Genomic DNA, 10473 nt, shown 5'->3' on the forward strand with positions numbered 1-10473 from the left:
CGATATTAATAAAGATACGGAGAATGAAGGTAGTGCCAATGAAACATCGTATATCATGGGCGATGGTGACAACAAAGAATTGGATTGTAACAAGGTTACCCCAACTTATATGCAGGAAGAGAAATCTGGAAGCCCTATGCATATTAGAAGAATCCCACGTAGAATTCGTTTGGCCAGATTTAACTTGGTGACATCATATAAGCAGATTGGATTTGATGTCAACAAAATATGTTGTGCCCGTAGTTGTATGTCTATGATTAGAAAATCAAAGTTGTGAGAATTAAGGCGATACTATTTTTTGATGACTGGAGATGAGCAAGACACTTACCTCGGGTCACATATGCAACTAGTGTCTGACAAATGTACGGGGATCAAAGTATCATTAGAGTATTATATCTTCCATGCGCAACAGATATGTAGAGTTGCCTTCAAAATTGCGTTATGTGTTAGTAACATGCGGCTACATAGAGTACAACAACGTCTACTTAGTGGGGATCAGATGCTCAATTGTAAAGAGGTTCCAAGTATGAAAGGTGCAATTGGAAGACATGTTATTGGTTGGATGAAAAGTTACTTTCAGTTAAATTGTGAAGTAATGCCCACTATAGGTAGGATGCACCTCTCTGATAATTACACACGTTAGGAAGTTTATGATGTCTATCGATCAGATATGGTGGGCTCAAGTAATAAATCTGTCACATATAACCAATTCACAAGATTATGGAGAGCTCGGTTTTCAAATGTTATCATTCCGCGTAAAGTACGCATGGGGTATTGTTCCATTTGTGCAAATCTTAAAAGTTTGGCTAAAGGTGCAAAGACATCAATGGAAAAGGATATGAGTAAGAAGTTACTACAGGAGCATCGTGAGGCACAATCGTTAGAACGAAAGAAGGCGATGCATCATAGAGAGAAGTGTTTGAAGAGGCCCGAACAATACATGTGCTTAATGATAGATGGCATGGACCAGAAGAAGTCGTGCTTGTTGCATATACGGAGGCTCCCCAAAGACTGTTGGCATAAAAGGCTGACTCCTTCCAAGTTGTATCCATCCGAGTGTGAAATCGTTAATAAGTTAGGGCTTAGTATATAAGCAAATACCTAACATTGTAATGAGTGACGAGGAAGAAGATGATTGTAATCTCCGAGAGAGAAAAACGCGTTGTGCAAAAATAAGAAGCTTTCCATTAAAGCTCGTATATGTGTAAGTCTATATCTGCCTTCTCTATCTTCTGTGTGTATGTTGTTGGTTGTTCATAGCCATAAGATCCGAACACACACTTCTGCATAATTGTCGACATTAACCAACAAGTGGTATCAGAGCTGTGTTTTGCTGTGCGGCGGCAACAGATAACAGAAGAAGAAGCTGAAAGAAAAGACCAGGTCAGAAACATCAAATCCACAGAAAGAATATGGCTTCAACATCTGGAACAGGAGTTGAAATTAGAAAGTTCGATGGCAAAAACTTTGCCCTGTGGAAAGAGATGATGCAGGATGTGCTGATTATCCGAAGACAGGTCGAAGCCATTCGGCATAACGAAAAGCCTGCTTTGATGACAACAGAAGAGTGGAGATCAATGGACGAAATAGCAAGCTTCACCATCCAAATGCATCTGGCTGAAAACGTCTATTTTAGCATGGCAAGAGAGACGACATCGTTCTCATTGTAGGAGAAATTACAGGCCGTGTATGAGAAGAAGTCTTCATCTTCAAAACTGATATTCATCAAACAATTGTTCAACATGAAGATGAAAGAGACCGATCCGGCAACCTCCCACATCAACACCTTCAGCCGGGTGTTGTCAGAGCTCTCGTCCCAAGGGATCAACTTCAAAGAAGAAGTGAACGCCCTGGCCCTCCTATCGAGCTTGCCGACGAGTTGGGAGGTATTCTGTATGACATACGCCAATAGTCGACCGATCCTGAATATGGACGAAACAACCGACCAAGTCCTCACAGAGGACATCAGGCGAAAATCGATGGGACTATCCATCGACGAGTCGGCAGAAGCCCACCACTCGACTGAGTTGTTCGATCGACAGAGTCGACCGAAAGAACAAGCCAACAGAACCGGTCGACGATATAGTCAATCGAGAACGAGGGGAGACTGATAACGGTCAAAGTCGAAAATGGGCCGAACAAGCGAGTACTGCACACACTGCAGGAAAGCTGGCCACAATGTTTCCGACTGCTGGTCAATAAAAAGAAAAGAGAGTGGTCGGCGATCCGAGTGGAATCAGGGACGTTCCGACTCAGACCACTCTCCAGTCGGCAACCAGATCAATGTTGCCGACACCCGATCCAGAGAAATTCTCTCCCTAGAGGATTCGATGATCGGAGAAGTCCTCTACAGTGCATAAGTTGCACACACGTGGCTACTAGACCCTGGTGCCACATTTCACGTGACCCCCAATGTTGAATGGTTCTCGAACTATTCAGCCGACGCTAGTGACACAGTCCGACTGGGAAATGGGCAGGAGTGCAAGATAGCCGGAACCGGGGAGGTTCCCATAAGATTGCCAAATGGCAACACAATAACCTTGCACCGAGTTCGACACGTACCCGATCTAAAGAGGAGTCTGGTCTCCATCGGCATGTTAGCCGAAGACGGGTATCGAATGACTCTACACGAGTCGACATGGGTGATTAGCCGAGGAAACCTCAAAATCGGTAGTGGGAATAAGTATAATAATCTATACCCATTGATGGCAATCAACCTTGAAGGGGCCGTGAACGTAGCCGAGAAAACAGACCCGAACTTATGGCATGGCCGACTCGGCCATATGTCACAAGCCGGACTTGATCGACTGATGTCGGTCGGCTACATCTTGAAACTCCAGGCAAAGAAGGACTTCTGCGAGCATTGTCGATATGGGAAACAAACCCAAAGTCTGCACTCTCTCAACTACGAGATAGTACAACAACCCCTAGAGCTCGTGCACACAGACATATTTGGGCCCATGCTAGAGCGATAACTAGGAGGCTCCCAGTACTTCATCACATTCGTAGATGACTGTACACGGAAAGTTTGGGCATACTCTATCAATTCCAAAGATGAAGCGCTTGAGGTCTTCACTTGATGGATATTTGAAGTGGCGAACCGGTCGGGACACAGAGTGAAGACACTCCGATACGACAACGGAGGTGAGTACACCTCCAGAGCCTTCAAACAGTACCTGTCCGAAAAGGGGATCCGGAATCAAAAGACCGTTCCTTACACACCCATGCAGAATGGGGTGGCTGAATGGATCAACCGAATGATCCAGGAGAGGGTGACAACAATGCTCTAGCAAGCCGGACTGAAGCTGGAATTCTGGGCAGAGGCATTGCAGACGACAGTGTACCTGATAAATCTAGCGCCTTCAAGAGCAATCAGGCTCGATGTGCCATAGGCACTATGGTCAGGCTAACAACCGACCTACAATAGGCTCCGTATATTCGGATGCTAAGTGTACGTGTTCATCCCTAGGGACAAAAGGGGACGAAGTTGGCACCCAATGCAACAAAGTGCATATTTCTCGGTTATGGAACCGATGGGGACTTCGGCTACCAACTATGGGACCCTGAAACTAGAAATTGGTCCGGAGCAGCAACGTAGTCTTCAATGAAGACTCCATCTTCTCTCAACGGAACCAGCAGAAAATAGTGGGCAAGAAGGTATCCTTCGAAGATGACAACGTCATCGTAGAAAGATCGACCCACCGGGCCGAATCAGAGAGTCAACAAACAATTGAACTCCAACCAGTCGAGACCGAATCGGCAATAAGTTCCAATGTCAAACTCAAAGACAAAGCCGAATCGACAAGAGTCGACAAAGGCAGAGTCACTAAGAGGCAAGTTAGAACTGAGTCAACGACAACCACAAGGGAGAACAACCAGACACCGCCGAAATCCCAAACCGGGGGCGGAATACCGAACAAGACTCCTGACTCAACTGGTTCAACAAATGCTGATCGTAAAAAAGAACCGATTGAAGAATCCGAACCAGATATTACGGCACCCAGGAGATCGAGCTCGAAGGAAAACAGAGTTTTATCAACCGGGCCTCGACTACGTCAACTACACGGATGCAAGCGAACCAAGCACGTATGATGAAGCTATGGCCGCACTGGACGCCAAAACATGGCTACAAGCCATGAAATCCGAAATGGACTCAATTCATCAGAATCAGACATGGGAGCTAGTCGAACTAGCAGTAGGAAGAAAGCTGCTACCTTGCAAATGGGTGTTCCGATACAAGTATGTATCTGATTCAGAGAAACCCAAGTACAAAGCTCGGCTTGTCACGAAAGGATTCAAACAGGAATACGGGGTCGACTACGACGAGATATTCTCATCAGTAGTCAAGATGACCACCCTTTGACTCCTACTAGGAGTCGTAGTGACAGAAGACCTAGAGCTCGTGCAGATGGACGTAAAGACGACATTCCTACACGGAGATTTGGAAGAAGACATATACATGTCTCAATCGGCAGGCTTCACGACGACGGGGGAGGACAGTCACCTCGTATGACAACTAAAGAAAAGTCTATATGGCCTCAAACAAGCACTGAGAATGTGGTACCATAAGTTCGAGTCCCACGTAAAGACGACATTCCTACACGGAGATCTGGAAGAAGGCATATACATGTCTCAACCGGCAGGCTTCACGACGACGGGGGAGGACAGTCACCTCGTATGTCGACGAAAGAAAAGTCTATACGGCCTCAAACAAGCACCGAGAATGTGGTACCATAAGTTCGAGTCCCACATAAGGCAGCTTGGATACAACAGATTAGACTCCGATCCATGCATGTATGTTCGGCAACTGGCCGACGAGTCCAGGATCTATCTGATCCTTTATGTCGACGACATGCTGATTGCAGGGAGCAATCAAGCAGAGATCGGAAAGCTCAAGCGGAGCCTTCACGCAAAGTTTGCGATGAAGGAACTAGGACAAGCCCAACACATATTGGGCATGAGGATAGAGCAAAATCGGACGACCATGACTCTCCGACTCTCCCAGTCCGACTACATCCGCAAGGTGCTAAAGCGCTTCAACATGGAGAACGCGAAGCCAACACCGACACCGCTTCCGACGTCGATTAGACTATCGGATAGAGACTCTCCTATAACGGACAAGGAGAGAGAGCTTAATGGAAAGATACCCTACGCATCGGCAATAGGAAGTATCATGTACGCAATGGTGGCGACCCGACCCGACCTAGCTTATGCCGTGGGGGTGGTCAGTCGGTACATGTCAAACCCAGGAAAGAAGCATTGGGAGGCCGTCAAGGACATCCTTAGGTATCTGAAAGGAACCACGGATGCACATCTGACATTTGGTACGACAACATCAACAGAAGTTGAAGGCTACACCGATTTTGACTATGCTGGAAACACAGATAATCGGAAATTGACATCAGGCTACATATTCACCTATGGTGGCGGTGCAATATCATGGAGGTCGAAACTTCAGGAGTGCACGACTCTGTCTACCACAGAAGCCGAGTACATAGTAGCATCGGAAGCAGCGAAGGAAGCGATCTGGCTGCACTGACTGTTTGCCAATTTCGGAACTGCAAACCGAATAGACCGACCAACGCCGACCATCTATTGTGACTCATAGAGCGCAATACACCTCATCAACGATCCCGTATACCATGCGAAGAAGAAGCACATTGAGGTGCGGTATCATTATATTTGGGAGCTTGTGACTGAGAAAACTCGAAGTCTGGAAGATTGACACCGAGGCGAACATCGCTGATTGCCTGACGAAGCCACTCCCAAATCAACACTTTGGAACGCTAAGGACGAAGATGGGGTTACGACAAGCGACCGAGTAGAAGAAAGCCGAACGAGGAGCAGAAGGTAAGAGCTGACTGACACTCATACTATACCTCTGCTGACTCAACTACTTGCCGACAGACTTGTAACATAAGATCTAGTTAAATTTGTAATCTAGGTTTACGGGGGAGATAACCCCAAGCACTTGTACATGCAAGGAAGAGTAGCCCTTTTACGGGGGAGTTTGTTGGCATAAAAGGCCGACTCCTTCCAAGTTGTATCCGTCCGAGTGTGAACTCATTAATAAGTTAGGGCTTAGTATATAAGCGAATACCTAACATTGTAATGAGTGACGAGGAAGAAGACGATTGTAATCTTTGAGAGAGAAAAACGCATTGTGCAGAAATAAGAAGCTTTCCATTAAAGCTCGTATCTGTGTAAGTCTATATCTGCCTTCTCTATCTTCTGTGTGTTTGTTGTTTGTTGTTTGTTGTTCATAGCCATAAGATCCGAACACACACTTCCGCATAACTGTTGACATTAACCAACAAAGACATCAATGATGAGTGCCTTGTTCAAATGCACTTGGTGGGATGCTTAGCTTATAATAGGTTTGTTGGACCTCACGTTTTCATTACATACCCCAATGTTCACAATGACCCTAACCTAATAGTTACAGTGATTCACCGAGTTTTGATGTCTTGGAGCCAACCGTTCCCCCCTGTTCTATACATTCAATTGGACAATATTGCTAGTGAGAACAAAAATTCAACTATGTTTGGCAATCTAAGTATGTTGGTCAACCAAGAATTGTTTAGAAAAGTGAAAGTCAATTTTCTTTTGGTTGGCCACACACATGATCATATAGATCAGATGTTTAGCACATTCTCCAAACAGTTGTCTCGGCATGATGCTTTCACATTACCAAAACTATTTGATGTCATTTGTGATGCATATACACCACACCCAAAAGTGTTACACTTGAAGGAGGTATATGGCTTTAAGAGATATATATCAGATGGGGGTGTTGGGAATGTTAAAGTGCGCGCCTAGTTAAACAATATAAGCTTCAATCACATTTTTATGATAAAGGAAAATGAAATAAGTGGTTCTACGCTTTTGTATGCTAAACAATATTCATCTTCTACAACATGGGAACCTGAAGGTGGTTGCCAATTATTACTTTGTATGCTGAGTACAAATGTCCATGGAGCTAAACAAATACCAATTGAGCAGAAAGGACAGTTGCATAGTGACTTGGTATCGGAAAAAAAACAATTATGGCTGCAAGCCTTAGAAGAAAAAAGAAAGCATATTGAGGCCGCAAAGAAATATGCCGCACAACAAGACACGTCATGGTGGGATGTAGTTTTTAGTGATAAAAAAGGAATTATAGACAATTGTGTATTTGGTGATAATTGGAATTTGGAAATGCCATTCACATGGTCGCTACAACATGATCGTGTAAATAAAACTCCGGAGCAACCAACAAATGCGATTAATGACAGTTTGGTCTATCCACAATAAAGAGACATTTATGTGGGACCAAGGATGACCAAAGCAGTTGAAGCTAGATGGCAAGGCAATTTGCAAGAGCTCGCGGTGGGGATGTTGATTGCAACACCTACTGATGAGAACTCAAATGGCCACCAATTTTGGGTTGGTAAAATTCTAGAAGTGCTAATGCATGAAATATAAAACACGATCAAGACTATAAACGTTCATTGGTACAACACTAGAAGTGCAAATGCTTTTACGGGTAAGTATACATTGGAGATGATTGAATGCCCAACGACAAGGGGAGGTAGGAAGAGGAAGTGAAACATTCGTAACACCTTGACCCTTGATATCTCTGATGTGGATATCATTGAGTACTACTTCACGCTTACAAAAGCGGGACGATTAAGGAAGTCAACAATAGATATAATAAAAGAAAAATTACCAGGTCTACAAGGTGGCTCAAGTCGAAGGCAAACGAGGTCTGCTACGTATAATCTAGAGTCAAACCATTTGGTTTATGACGAAGATAATGCATTGATTGGTACATCTGAGGATGACGAGGAGGAATTGCCATTGTATATTAGTTATAGTAGTGATTCTCCATAAAGGAGTGATCATGAATGTATTTATGGCTATTAAGTGTAACTACATTTCGCTTGTAACAAATCGAGTAATATAAAAGCATGTGTTTTGAATTCTTATGATTTCTAAAAAATCGTTTCTTATAAAATAACATTGGTTGTAAAGTTTGTGATATAAATTGAGAATGTAACTTTTTGAAATTCCTCTTTATTTATTTATTTCTAAATCACAAAAATAGTGGATTTTTAACCTTTTTCATAGTATATTTGAACATGTATGATACTGGTATCAATGTGTTTGGTAAAATCATTGAAAAAGTACTAAAATCAATCAAAATATTCCTTATCCTTCCATTAATGCGCAATCCTTCCACTTGTGAACGTGATCGTGTTCAACAAAATCCAAAAATCTTTGAGTTTTAGCTTCAATTATATTTCTCACCTCTTCAAACCCCAGATGAAACAAACGATTAAATTGAGATTGCAATTTCTCCTTTGATTGTGAACATAATAGTCAAGCATTTCCCACCTCTTTAACCCCGAGATGAAACAAAGGAGTAAACTGAGACTACAATTTCTCCTTCGATTGCTGTTAGGATTAGTACTAAGACAGAGAAGGAATTAGTACTAAAAGATGAGGATTAGTACTAAGAGAGGTGTAGAACTCTTGAGAGAAGGAAAGAGTGAGCGAGAGAGAGATAGAGAGAGAGAGAGAGAGAGGATGAGAGAATGATGATAAAAGATATATATTATGTGAAGAGAGTATTCAATAGTAGCTAGGAGGCTTAAGACTAGCGTTGAACCGATTTGGTTCGAAATAAGTCCTTGTGCCTCCTCTTATAGTGTTCTCAGGAGTACTCCTGAAGTTTCTAGAATGTTCTAGAGAAATCTGGAATATACATCAATTTTCTATAATAAAACATCAATGAAAATAATATTTTACATATTACAATGTATGGTCTAATGGTCAAGAGCTCGACCCATGTAGCATAAGGTCATGGGTTTGAGTCTTGCCATATCATGACACTATCCCCCCTTTAAAACGACGAGTGTCACGAGTCGTTTTGGATTGAGGACCCGGTTTGTTTGGATATTGACGATGGAAGTCTTCAAGAAGAGCATGAGCATTGGCCACATTCTCTATCGGTTCCCAAGTACGCTCACTAGGACTATATCCTAGCCAATCGACTAGATAGTAGAGCTTGTTGCGAAAAATCTTGGAATCAAGGATGGCAGCAACCTCGTACTCAGGTTCATCTTCAAGCTCGATCGGGGGTGGAGGCTATGTAATACGTCCTGGGATGGTGCTCTCTTTATAGGGTTCGAGGAGAGAACTATGAAACACCGAATGTATCCGAAGTTGCGGAGGTAGATCGAGACGAAAAGCGACATCATTAATCTTTCCTATAATATGGAAAGGACCTAATCGCCGATAATCCAACTTCTCGCATGGGCGAGTAGTCTTGATGTGTCGTCGTAATAGCCATACCCGATCTCCAATGTTAAAATAGGATGGAAGTTGATGACGATCCGCATAAACCTTGTGTGTTTGTGGAGCTTGTTGGAGATGAGTAGATAAATCGGCTTGTATCTTGCGTAACCGCTCTAAACTATCCTCTGCGCAAGGATTTGTGGACAAGTCTGGGGTTTCAAATACACACCACCGGGGGTGAAAACCCGTATAAGCATAAAATGGCGTAACTTTAGTCGATGCGTGGACAGAGTTATTGTAGGCAAATTCGGCGAAGTGGAGAATATCTGCCCAGTCATCCTGATGATAGCTTAGAAAGCACCGAAGATACTGCTCCAACGTTTGATTTGTTTGTTCTGTTTGGCCATCGGTTTGTGGGTGGTAGCCGGAGGAGAGGTTACAAGTGACCTTGAGCATTTTCAAAAGGTGCTTCTAGAATTTTGATACGAACTAGGGTCCACGGTCGTTGATGATACTATCGGGAAGGCCAAGATGTCGACATACTTCACGCATGACAATTTCATCAGTTTCTTCACTGGATATTTCTTTAGTACATGGCAAGAAATGAGCCATCTTCATATATCGATCTACGACTGTTAGAATCGCATTGAAACCCTTAGAGATTGGAAGATCTGTGATGAAGTCTAGAGCAATGGATTGCCATGGCTTGCTTGGAATTGTTAATGGTTCTAATAAACCATATGGATGATGCCTTGGCATTTTTGCTCTGCAGCATGTATCACAAGTCCGAACAAAATCTTTGACAAATTGTTGCATACGGGGCCACCAAAATTATCGTTGTACTAAATCTAATGTTTTAGTACTAATAAAATGCCCAGTTGTATATGTGTCATGACAGTTTTGGACTACTTGAAGGCGGCAAGAACCATTAGGAACATACAACAGTTTATTAAAGAATAGTAATCCATCATGGTATTTGAATTGTCGATAGTCCGTACCTGGTGGTTGCGACTGTGAACAAGATGCTCGAGAGGGATCAATTTGTGCTAGAATGGCTTGGGCGAAAGCATCGGTCTTCAAGTCCTCACGTATAGTAGCGATAACGTGGGAATCCATGGGCATGCCAAGGACCTATGTTGCTTGCACTCGTGTCGGTCCCAAGATTACTTGCTTTTGGTTATCAAAAGCTGGCTC

This window comes from Azolla caroliniana, unplaced genomic scaffold (genome assembly GCF_043228905.1).
Source record: "Azolla caroliniana isolate FFs.n. ecotype wild unplaced genomic scaffold, voAzoCaro1.0.p SCAF_15, whole genome shotgun sequence".
Classification (NCBI taxonomy): Eukaryota; Viridiplantae; Streptophyta; class Polypodiopsida; order Salviniales; family Salviniaceae; genus Azolla; species Azolla caroliniana.